We start from the raw sequence: 12,113 nt of genomic DNA on the forward strand, positions 1-12,113 counted from the left end.
TTCCTACACAATGTATTGATAAAAAAAGTGACGACTGATAGGGATGACAATTCTTGTCCAGCTAAAATGTTGAAATGAAATTTAAAATCCTATATGACTTATTGCATGTGATCTGGTTATGGCTCATTCAGCAGGTTTTTTACTTTTTAGGTCTGGGTTTTGACTGTGCAGTAGTGAGACAGACAGACAAACTGCTGACAAGATACATAAAGTGGGCTTTGGGACCCCTCCTTTCAACCATTTATTTTTATATATCAGTGTATCTCCAGCATTGGCCTGGACTTTGTCCATCTCATCTTGTCTCAGCTCAGTGGAGTCTCTCTCTCTCTCTCTCCCTATGCTATTGACTAATATTTGTATCCTTCCGCCTTAATCATGCTTGTTTTGTCAAGAATGAAGGACTATGTTACAACTACAGACTTCTCTCTCTGTCGCCTCCTTATTACTTATTTCTGTTTTTTAACTTTTGTGTCCAGTCCTCTTTGCAACATCCAATACCTGTCTCTTTCTCTTCCCTTGTATGTTGCCTCTTTGATGCTCCCTCCTATCACTTTCTTTTTCTCCTGAGTGCCATTACTAGGATTGCTACCTGGCCAGTTTTATACCGACATGACTGGTATTTTTTTTTTGATAAACAAATTTATTGTGTTTTGCGGCATAAAGGACAATATCAAGAATGATATACAACAGTGCATTGAACATGGCATCAGTAACTTCAATCAGGGAAGCATCGACAAACGAATGTAAAAACCCCCCCTTCCTCCCCCAACCCCCGTCCCCACCCTCTGCGCCCCCACCCCTCAAAACAGGCCCCCCAGCCATTTCCCCCATATTTTGCGGAATTTTTTTGGGCAGCCCCGGGCAGCGTATAACGACCGCTCTTGGGCCGCACACCAATCCACCCCTCTACTCCAGGTAGCCCTTCTGGGCGGGTCTGGCTGTGACCACGCGGCTGCTATATCCCTCTTAGCCACCATTAGGGCAGTAGTGAGGAAGTACTTGTCGTTACGGGACCCGTCCGTGATGCCCAGCAGGGCCATTCTAGGCTCGTGGGGGACCTCCCATCCCAGGACCTCCACTAGATCGGCTTCAATCGCTGCCCAGTAGTCTTCCAGGCGGGAACAAGACCACACCATATGGAAAACGTCCGCCGGAGCCACCCCACAGCGGGCACAGGAGGCATCCACGCGGAGGCCCGCACGATAGAGGCGGTCCGGAGTCAGATAAGCAGTGTGGAGGTAGTAGAGTTGGATGAGCCGCAACCTAGCGGAGGTGGTAAGCGACCGAGGGGCCATAAGGGCGTCCCTCCAGTCCGCGTCATCTAGGGGTCCCACCCAGGCCTCCCATCGCTGTTTTAGTCCGCTCCAGTCTACCGGGGTATTGTTAATCAGGGATTTGTAAATGCGGGATATACCCCCCTTCCCCAGACACCCTAACATCACCTGAGCTTCAGGCGGGCTATGGGAAGGTAATCTGGAGGCTAGAGGGACGTGGGCCCGGACCGCATGGCGCAGTTGAAGGTAGCGATAAAATTGAGAAGGCTGTAGCGAGAAGCGGGCCTGAAGTTCCTGGAAGGAACACATGTGGCTCCCACGCCATATATCGCCCAGAGTGGAGATCCCGAGAAGATCCCACTGCTGAAAGCCCGCTAGTCCCACCACCTCCCGCAGCCATGTCCCGTGCCAAAGCGGTGTGAGTTGCGTGTTCGTCCCCGACCATCGGGTGTGCCTCAAAGCTGCGCGCCACGCGAGAAAAGGGGCCCGCACGACGCCGGGGAGCGACAGGGGGACCGCTGCTCCATAGAGCATGTTTTGGATAGAGGAGAACCTGAGGCAATGCACCTCGAGTCAATAAGCCGGATCGCCCCATCCACCCGAGAACCAGTCGTGGATCACCAGTAGCTGGGTGGCCAGGTAATAGAGATATAGGTTAGTCATGCTCAGGCCGCCGTCATAGGAGGGGACTCTGCAGCGATCTAAGGCCAGCCGGGGCCTGCCGCCGCCCCAGAGAAATTTGATCACCATCTTATCCAGTTCCCGGAACCACGGGCGCGGAAAGGGGCACGGAGTGTTTTGTAGCATGTATAGAAACTTGGGGAGGATCATCATCTTATAGAGGGCGACTCTCCCCAGCGGATTCAATGGGAGTGACTGCCACCGGAGCATATCTGATCTGGTCTTGTTGACTACAGGAGCCACATTGAGGGCCCAGCAGAGTTCCAGAAGGAGGGTGACCCAGATCCCCAGGTATTTAAAGGAGAGTCTCCGGAGGGGAATATCCGATTGCCAGTCGAAACAGTCCTGTGACGGGTGTAACAGGACTAGAACGGATTTTTTAGGGTTCAGATGAAGACCCGACGCTTGGCCAAACCGACGGAGAATCCGGCGGACCTGGGGCCCCGAGGTCGCTGGATCAGACAGATAGAGGAGGACGTCGTCCGCGTAGAGGGCGATTTTATCGGGGGCCATACCTGGCCAATCCCATCCGCGAAGAGCGGGATCCGAGCGAATCAGTACCGCCAGGGGTTCCATGGCCAGAGCGAAAAGGAGGGGCGAGAGCGGACATCCCTGGCACGTTCCTCGACCTATGGGAAACGGGCGAGACAGAGCCCCATTAACCAAAACACGGGCCCGCGGTCTCGCGTACAGGACCGCAACCATGGCACGGAACCGGGGACCGAAACCCATGTGCTCCAGGACCTTACCCAAGTACGCCCACCCCACTGAGTCGAAGGCCTATTCAAAGTCGACCAACAGGAGGGCCAGATAGGGGGAAAGGCGGCCGCAGTGTGCCATCGCGAGGTGCAGGCGCCGCAGGCAGTGTCTGGTCCCCCGGTCCGGCATAAATCCGCATTGATCCGGGTGGACCAGGGAGGCAAGAGATGGGCGCAACCGCTGTGCGAGGACCGTGGCATAGATTTTGAGTTCGGTGTTGATAAGGGATATCGGCCGGTAGTCCGAGCAGGACCGCGAGGGGGGCTGCGTCTTGGGGAGGACAACTATGGTCGCTGTGTCCGTTTCGGGCCGGAACGAGCCCGTCTCCACCACGTCCGGGAACAGGTCCCGAAGCCTCGGGGCCAGAGTCTCACGATAATGATCGTAGTATTCCTGAGGGAACCCGTCGGGTCCCGGGGTCTTCCCGGGCGCCAGGCGGCCGATCGCCTCCTCAATCTCCTGCAGCTCGATAGGCAAATCGAGGCTCTCAGAAACCTCAGGCTGCAGCCGCGCAAGCATCGCCCCATTCGTCCCCAGCAACTCCTCTAGGGAGAGCGTGGACGTCCGGAGTCGGTACAGCCGGGAATAATAGTCAGCGAATGCCTGGGCCATCGCCACCGAGGCTGTGTGGAGGCCACCCGCCGAGTCCGCGATGGCTGGAATGATCCTACCTGCCCGGGGGTAAGTAGCCAGCCGGTGGAGAAGAGTGCCGTTTTTGTCTCCCCAGCCGTATACCCGGGCCACCGAGGAGCGCCACAGAGTCTTTGCGGCCTTCAGGGAGTGTAGGCGGATCTCTTCCCGCAGGAAAGCCAAGCGACGAGACCGTGTGCTGTCGTCCAACTCCCCCAGGTTGCGCTCCAGGTCCAAGGCTTGAGCCTCGCATTCCGCGAGCTTCTGGGATTGAGCCCGCCGTTGCCGTTGCAGATGCCCCTTAGCGGCGCCCCGAATAGTCGCCTTGCCGGCCTCCCACAGGACGGCAGGGGAGGGGACAGAGCCCTCGTTGTGAGAGTAATAATCGGCTATCTCGCCACCGACCACCTTCCGAAAAGCCTTGTCGTGGAGGAACCAGGCGTTCAAACGCCACATCGGACGGGCAGAGAGGGGGGGGGGGGCCAAGAGCAAGGAGCACTGGCGAGTGGTCCGAAAGGCCCCTCGGGAGAATGCGCGCATCCTGCACCCCTGTGCAGTCGGTAGATGGTACAAAGATGAGGTCGATCCGGGCATGGGAGTGATGGGCCGCCGATGTGTGGGTGTATTGGCGAGCCTGCGGGTGCCAGATCCTCCAAACATCGCAGAGGCCCTGAGATTCAGCCCAAGACGAGAGCTGCTTCGTGCGAGCGGCACGGGCCAGGGATATCGGACCCGTCGAGTCCAGGTGGGGCGTGTAGACAGCGTTAAAATCCCCGCCGAGAATGAGGGAACCCGCCGGAAGCGTCGGGAGGAGACCCGCGGTGTAGGAGAGGGCCGACGGCAGGAGGGATGGAGCCGCGTAGAGGGACATCAGGGTGAGGGGTCGCCCCTCAAGAGTACCACATACCACCACTACCATGCCCTGGGGGTCCAAGTGCACCTGGGTCAGGACAAAGGGAAAGGACTTGCGGAGCAGAATAGCTACCCCTCGGGATCCCCGTGAAAAACCTGAGTGCCACACCCTGTCATAACCATAGCGGCGAAGAAAGGGACAGTTATTGCCCAAAAGGTGAGTCTCCTGGAGGAGGAGCACATCAATCTCCGCACGTTGCGCGTATTTGAGGACCGTCATGCATTTAAAATGGTCCAGAAGACCATTGACGTTCCAGGATAATATGCGCATGGAGGCCCTAGGGACAGGTGGGTCAGCCATAGTCCAGGACAGAAGAGGGGGCCAGTGGAGGCGCGGCTGAGCACGCCCCTAGAGAGGAAGGACAGCGGGACATCGGGCAGGAGAGCAGGTCAAAGAGTACAAGATGCCTTGGCACAACACATAAGAGGGAGTCACCCCCACCAACAAAGCCTCCCCAACGAGGAAGAAACAACCCCAAACCAACCCCGAACCCCCACCCCCCACCCTATACTTCGAAAACAGAAGCATCTGTCGCCCGAACCAAATGGAAGAACCACCAAGCTACAACGCTCGGGCTTGAGCGCTAGTGGACCCCTGGTACGACTGAAGTCACGCCTGATTCATCTGCCCTGACCAAGAGCAACACTGACAGCGGGGCATTCCAACCCCTGCCCGGGCACCCCCCCCCCCCCAAAAGAAACATAGAGAGTCAAATGTTAGGGCTGCGAGAGAGGTCCGAAGTGTCCACCAACTCGGCCGGTTGGGCTGCAGGGCCTGTGAGCCGGGGGGACACGGCCTGCCGCCCGTCATCCACGGGACTGGCGTGTGTGGCCGAGGAGGCAGAAGATGCTCTCGACCTCCGGCGCGGCCGTCCCCCAGAGCGCGTGGTGACCGCCTCCTCTGCCGTGCGCTCCCGGGGTAACGTGCGATGCCGCCGGCGGGTCTTCGATGTTCGGGGCCTCCCCCGTCCCCCCCGCACACCCGTGGGCGATCCGCGCCCAGAGCGGTGCAGGGGGTGCTCCTCCGTCAACCAGGACCAGGCCGCTCGTGGCGTATCGAAAAACAGTGTCTTATGCTGGAAGATAACCCGGAGGCGGGCCGGGAACTGGAGCTGGTACTGGAGGCCCAGGGAGCGCAGCTTTTGTTTCACTTCAGTGTAGGAGCGGCGCAGCTCTTGGACTTCGCGAGTGTAGTCCGGGAAAATCATGATTTTGTGGTTCTGGTAGTGGAGGGTTTCCGTGTGCCGGGCCTCGCGGAGAATGGCGTCCCTGTCTCGGAAATTCAAGAGCTTGAGGATGAACGCCCGGGGGGGCGCACCGGGGGGCCTGGGGGCCAGGGAGCGATGGGCTCTCTCCACCACGAACAAAGCAGATAAGCTGTCCGCCGGCATCCAGGATCGGAACCAGCGCTCCAGAAAGTCGTCCGCCCGGCCCGATTCGACTCCCTCCGGGAATCCCACTAGGCGCAGGTTGCTGCGCCGAGCGCGGTTTTCTGCATCTTTGACCCGGCGGTGTAGCTCCTTAGAGTGGGTGGTCAGCTCCCGGACCTGGTCCTGTAAATGGCGGATGTCATCCTCAGCAGTGGATATCCGGGATTCGGCTTCCGAGATGCGGGCGGTGGCATTCCGCAGATCCTGCCGGAGAAGCGCAACATCCACCTTGACCTCTCCCACCATGCCCTCGAGGGAGGCGCGGGATGAGTTGATGGCCTGCAGGATGGCAGCAAGGTCCGTAGCGGGGGCCGGGGCCAGTTCGCCCGTGGGGCGGGACCCCTTCTCAGAGGTCGTGAATTTGTCCATCCTGGTTTGGGTGGCCCCGGACGCCGGCTTAGTGGCCCTGTCCTTACCCATGTCTGGGGCGGCAGTCAGCTAAGCAGGGCAACGGGCTGGAGACACTCCTGCAGGATGTCGACGGGTGTTCGGGCTGACGTGGAACCAGCAGGAGGTATGGCCAGGGGGTCCCACGGCTGGAAATGGTCGGGCACCACCAGCCCCAGCGGTCAAGCCCTGGCGGGCCACTCAGCGGGAAAGCGAGTCCAACCCATGGCCACAGTCGCGCCCGCAGCCTCCCACCGACAAGGCGAGGCCCAGCAACGTGATTCACGGTCCCAGGCCCCCGGAGAGTCCCCCGAGAGTACCTCAGTCGATAATCTGGGGCTCCGTAATGTGTCTGCGGAGCTGGGCAGCGCCCGGCCGGCGCCCACAGCGCCCGCGGCAGCCTCGCGGCCGCCGTCTCCTCGCCTCCAGCAGGGTCCGCCCTGTGCCCCTCGTGGGCGCCGCGGGCTCAATTTACCGCTCGCCCGGGCCGCAGCTCCAGAGCCACCACCGTCTGCCGCCGGCCAGGCTCCGCGATGTCCAGGCGGGCCCCGCGATGTCTGTAGCGCCCCAGGATCAAGCTTGGGGCAGCAGGGCAGCTTCACACGCCTCCGCACCCAGAGCGAGCCGGCCAGGGCAGTCCAGGAAGGAACCAGGAAGATTTGCGGGGACCGGCGCCGGGAGCCTTACTGAAAGGCGGCCATGACGGTCCGACTGGTATTTTAATGTCCTTGATGGCACAAAGCCAGGATTTTGTTTCAGTTTAGAAGTGCATACTTTAAAATAAGTAAATGCTAGAAGAAAAGACTTTAAAATGTGCTACATAGCTGTTCTTATGACCCCTGACTGATAAAGTATAAAAGACAGAAAGGTCATGTTAGAAATGGATACAGAGGACCTCAAATAAAGTTCTCCTTTTGCATCATGTCCTCCCTTTTTCCCTTGGTGCCTTAACTGAAGCTTTATGTGACTTATAAATACCAGTGGTACCGGATGCATTAGCCAAGAGAGCCTCTGTTTTGTTCCTATTTCCATCCAAGGCTTCCTTCCCATTTCATCTTTGCATTTTTGATAGAAACAAAAAGCAGACTATAATGAAGACTACCTTCCCCTAACTACAGTCCTATTTTTGGTTTTATGTGAAATAAAGGGCGGAGGCAAGAGAGCCTTCATTAAAGGTCTTTGCTTCTTTCTGTGTCACAGCAACTAAAGGTAGACAATGCAGAAGGATTCCTCATGCAATAAACACACTCCATGTCCATGATTTAGCGTAAAATGCCATCTATTAGAACAAGATTACAAACTCTTATTTTGAACTTTAAAAAACATTTTAACAAATAACATTAAACATCATCAATATGACACTCCAATTCCTCCCATAGCCATTCACACCTCACGCCAAACTTCCATCCCCAAGCTCTCATGCTTTGCTTCATTCTTCCCTATTCCACTCATTGAGCTCCTTCCATTTATCCAGACTCTCCTTCATTTTCCTACTAAACCCCCTCCAATTAAACTCTTTTCCTGCTTGAGAAAAAAACCCACACACCGTCTTGTGTCACCTGTGCTCCCCCCAAGGGGTGGATAAGACCACATGTGACTCTTCAGCCCCCCCAAGATACCGCCTATACCCTGCAACCTCTCCTAAATTGGCAACAACGTTACAAACAAGCACCACAAAAAGCCCCCATAACTTGCAGGGTGGATAGGTGGGTGGTCACAGGACAAACTCCGACGACCCTCTTGGTGGTGCTAGGAGTCAGGAAGACGTTGGACTAGCCCTTCCTTACTCCATATGTCCTAAACCTACCTAACCCGCCCCTTCCCCTAAACTAACCTATCCCTACCCATGTCCTGTCCTCCATCGCAAGAAACACCCCGGGGAAGACTAGCATGCACCTGCACTTCCTCCGGAGGCTATCATTGCCATCTGCCCTTTAATTCAAACTAGAACCACTTTCATTTCTTTTGTTCTTTCTGGCTTTAATATACTGACATGGGCCTAATTCGCTAAGCTTACACTTTTGTGTAAGTTTACCGTTTTTTTGGTGTTTCGTATTCACAGAGTAGGAGTTAATAGTAAGTCTACAAATGAAGCGACTCCACAGTCTGAGTGGAGAACTCAGCACATAAAAAGATACCTCTCCTATTTTGTTAATGTACGTAGTTCTCTGCCTTGCAGTCATAAACTTACTATTAACTTGTAGTTTGTCAATACTAAAAGAAACCTAAACTCACACAAAAGTGTAAGTTTACTTTTGTAATTCAGGCCCACTGAAAGCGTTAACACTTTAATCCCAGACCCGTTGGCTTTGCCAATGCTTTTTGGGTACAGGTTTTAAACAGACCTACCTCTTACAATATACATACAGTGGGCTTTAGGTCTTTGTCTTTCAACTATTGACTTTCTTCAACCATCTTCAATCAGCCATTGGCTTTAGCCGTTTTTAATCACGTCTTTGCTCAGCTCAGTCGAATATTCATCTCTCATCGAATGCCATTGGATGTTTGGTTATATCTAGGCTTTCCTGTTTTCAGTTTCTATTTTTGGGAAATTCTGGTGGTGTTTTTTCAGTGTTTTCCAGTGATTTCAATACCTCAAAAAAACAGTGCTTTTCAGTGGTTACTCCTTTTCGCGCCACAAAAAACAACTGAAACAGTGTTTTACCGGTTTTTATGGAACGCTTTGCTTTTATTATTGCTTTCGCCATTTTTCTTCAGAAAATGTATACTGCTCTACATTTCAGAAGCTTAATACATTCATGAAATACTTTCCATTGTCCTTTGATTCTGCAGCTCAGATTTAACAAGCATTTGCAATGCAATAGGTCTCGCATTTATGCGAGTTTAAGCTATTCGCATTGTAAATGACAAAGCCTTTTATTTATGTTTTAAAAACGAAAACAAAAATAAAAGGCATTGTTATTTGCAATGTCAATAGCTCAAACTCGTGTAAATGTGAGACCTATTGCATTACAAATGCAGTTTGAGAATAGGCCTCTCTGAGTGCAGATAGTTTTCAACTAATTCCCTGCCAAATAGGCAGTCAAAGCAGATTGGCTGGGAGAGCAGGAATTTGTGCAAACCTTTTGGTACCAGAAGTCAATCTAGCTACAGAGGTTTGAATCCATTACAGCGGAGCTATTTTGTGATTGAAACCCCAAAATATGCACCACAAAATTAACTACTGCTTGTGGGTGTCTGCATCAATGATGGTGTTCTGTAGAACTGTGTCGTCAGAGACCACACCGTCAATAGTAGTGTGCAGTGGAACACTAGAATTGAGAACAGGTTGCCCTACCCAGGGGAACTATCAGAGATAGGCAGGGGCGAAGAGTGCCAAGTATGCAACCCTTTGCATGCCTTGACGCACTGGCTGAACACTCTGCCCACGAAGTTCTGTTCAGTGGAAAAGCCATGACTTTTATTCAGTGGCAGCTACTGCGGAACAGGAAAACCGTGACTGTAACCCGCATTTTAAAATTATAAGAGCAAACGGGTTTCCTCGAAGTTGGTGTTCAGTTAACTTTAACCGCCATATGATGAGAGAGACACAGAGGCAAGCAGGCTGTTTCTGAATGTATTGACCCTGTAAATACATAGAATCACTCCGTAACTAAACAATTTATGGACTAGTTACTTGTTTAGAAAACAAATATTCTATTTTGGGGAAAAGGAGTCCATCGGTTGCACTATATGTAGCCGCCTTCATCTTCTATGTTATTACTTTCATTTAAATTGGGCATCGCCTTTTATTTTTTGCTATGCGTGTGCGCTGACAGGTATGTGCCTCACTTTTTTGTTTGTACCCACGTGTACACCTGGCCCTTTATTTCCTCCTCCGCCTGCCTGCGCAAATCTAGGATATCTCCTCCCAAAGTCATGGTGGTCTGCTGCACCAGAAAGTGTTAGGTGGAGGCGTGGAGCTCAACAGCCGCCTGCACACATTCCTTAAACCTCTGCAGACGTGTCTTTTAAGCAAAGTGAAATACTCCCCTTCACCCACCCCTTCCCAAAGCTCAAAAGTTACCAAGACTAAACACATACTGGAGCGCCCAGAACCGCACTCGGTTCACACATGTTAGCATGCGCATAATGGAGCTATGAACTAGAAAATACAGTTGTAAAGTGCCAACTACACAATACCCACATAGTGCATTATTCATCCTTGTTGTGTCTGCTGAGGATACAATGTAGTACGTTCTTTATGTTGTAACTACATAGAACCTATTGTGGGCGGTCATTTTAAGGGAAGAAACACCCACTGCTCAGGTCGCAGTGGTGGGAGGTACCGCCACTGAGTCCCTTGTTCACCTCTCCATGGGGTGGTTGCCACCCAGTACTCCACTTACTCTTTAAAGGCCTCCTTTACCCCCGCCGCAGACAAGGCCTCCCTTCATTGATGTAGGCCGCCAGGCCTAGAAGGTCTCATAGGTTGGGGACCTGTGGGTGGGAGTGAGCACAGATCAGCTGCCTCCCCTTGGTCTAGCTGTGAATGTCTCTGAAGTGTTGGACACCCCCGTGCTCGTCCTCACATTCTTTCATCAGTTCAGAGATCCGGAGGCTCTCGGAAGGTCCGGGCAGGCCGGGGGAGCTCAGGAGTCCATGGTGAGTCATCTCGTAGGACTCTGCTGCAGCAGCCCAAACACCAGTGAGCCGTGTGAGGACCTCCATGCCCCCCTGCCCCCCCCCGGTGATGGGATTGCGGGTCAAGAATCCCCGCTGAGGCCACACAATGCTGCAAGTCGCAGAGTGAGCTCTTCGGTCCTGACAGCCTCCATGCTCTACTGACATGTCTCTCTAGGGGACAGGGGCTGGGGGGCCTCTTGTGGGACCACAGGTAGGGTGGATGGTTGCCTCCCCAGCTGGAGGCAAGATGGCTCGTATCTCAGCTCCTTGTGAGAGGTGCGCTCTGTCAGCAGGCCCTGGGAGCTCCCTTCCGCCGGATGCCGCACCCGCCCGAGGAGCGCGCCATCATACCGTCTTCATCGCCGGATCCCACCGTCTCTTCCCGCTCCATGGCTGTGCCCCAGTGTTGCAGCCCCGGCCTCCAAGTGCCCCGGTGTCGCATCCCCAACCTCCACCGCATATAAATTAGCATATTAATGCATTCGTGTTAACAGTACAACTTTTGCTGTAGTGTACTCTCTTTTCTTAAAGAATATCGTAGATAACTCATGATTAGCCCTGAGTGTGACCCTCGCAGATGTGGAGAGACACGAGTGGCAAGACAATCTCTCCCTCACATTCATAGGAGAATCGACACTGTGCAGAGAGGAATTTCTTCTTGTAACGCTTTGGCTCCATCAAGTGGCCAAAACGCGCAACAACAACGAAAATCAGTGACACTCGGTTTAAACCGGGTCAGCTGATATTTCGTCCGGTAGGGTACTCTCGGGCATAATCGATTTAAACCGAATTCCGGACAGCCTAGTTATATCTTTTCACCTCAACGCCAGTGCTTGCACTGAACTGCATGGGAGACTGTTTTATAATTATAGGCCTCCCTGTCCGACTCTGCTGACTCCATCCTATGCCTTGTTTTGATGAGTTAGGACTGCATAGCATATTAAACCTAGAAGAGCTTTGTGTCAAGAATTCCTGTCATGCGAGGGGAGGAAAACGGTAACCAGCGAAAACGGACTACATCTCCCAGGATGCTTAGCGGTTGAGAGGTTATGTAAACAGGAGAGCTGTTACATAACTCAAGGAAAACACGCCCTTATGTAAACAGGAGAGCTGTTACATAACTCAAGGAAAACACGCCCTTATGTAAACAGGAGAGCTGTTACATAACTCAAGGAAACACGCCCTTATGTAAACAGGAGAGCTGTGACATAACTCAAGGAAAACACGCCCTTATGTAAACAGGAGAGCTGTTACATAACTCAAGGAAAACACGCCCTATAAAGGGAGGAACCGGGAGGTACAACGCTGTTGGATATTGTGTTTACACCGACGTACCTGCTTAGTGAAGAGCAGTGTTCCGGAGTGGTGCTCCAGTAGGCAAGAACGGAGGTAGGTCGAGTCGTTACTCCCTGGG

The 12,113-nt window shown here is 53.4% G+C and overlaps 1 protein-coding gene across 3 annotated transcripts in view; it reads left to right on the forward strand.

Annotated features, from left to right (window-relative positions):
• PHLDB2 (pleckstrin homology like domain family B member 2) overlaps positions 1-12,113 on the forward strand; it is a 484,972-nt gene that overhangs the window by 325,379 nt on the left and 147,480 nt on the right. The gene's annotated exons all lie outside the window — the stretch shown is intronic.

This window comes from Triturus cristatus, chromosome 8 (genome assembly GCF_964204655.1).
Source record: "Triturus cristatus chromosome 8, aTriCri1.1, whole genome shotgun sequence".
Classification (NCBI taxonomy): Eukaryota; Metazoa; Chordata; class Amphibia; order Caudata; family Salamandridae; genus Triturus; species Triturus cristatus.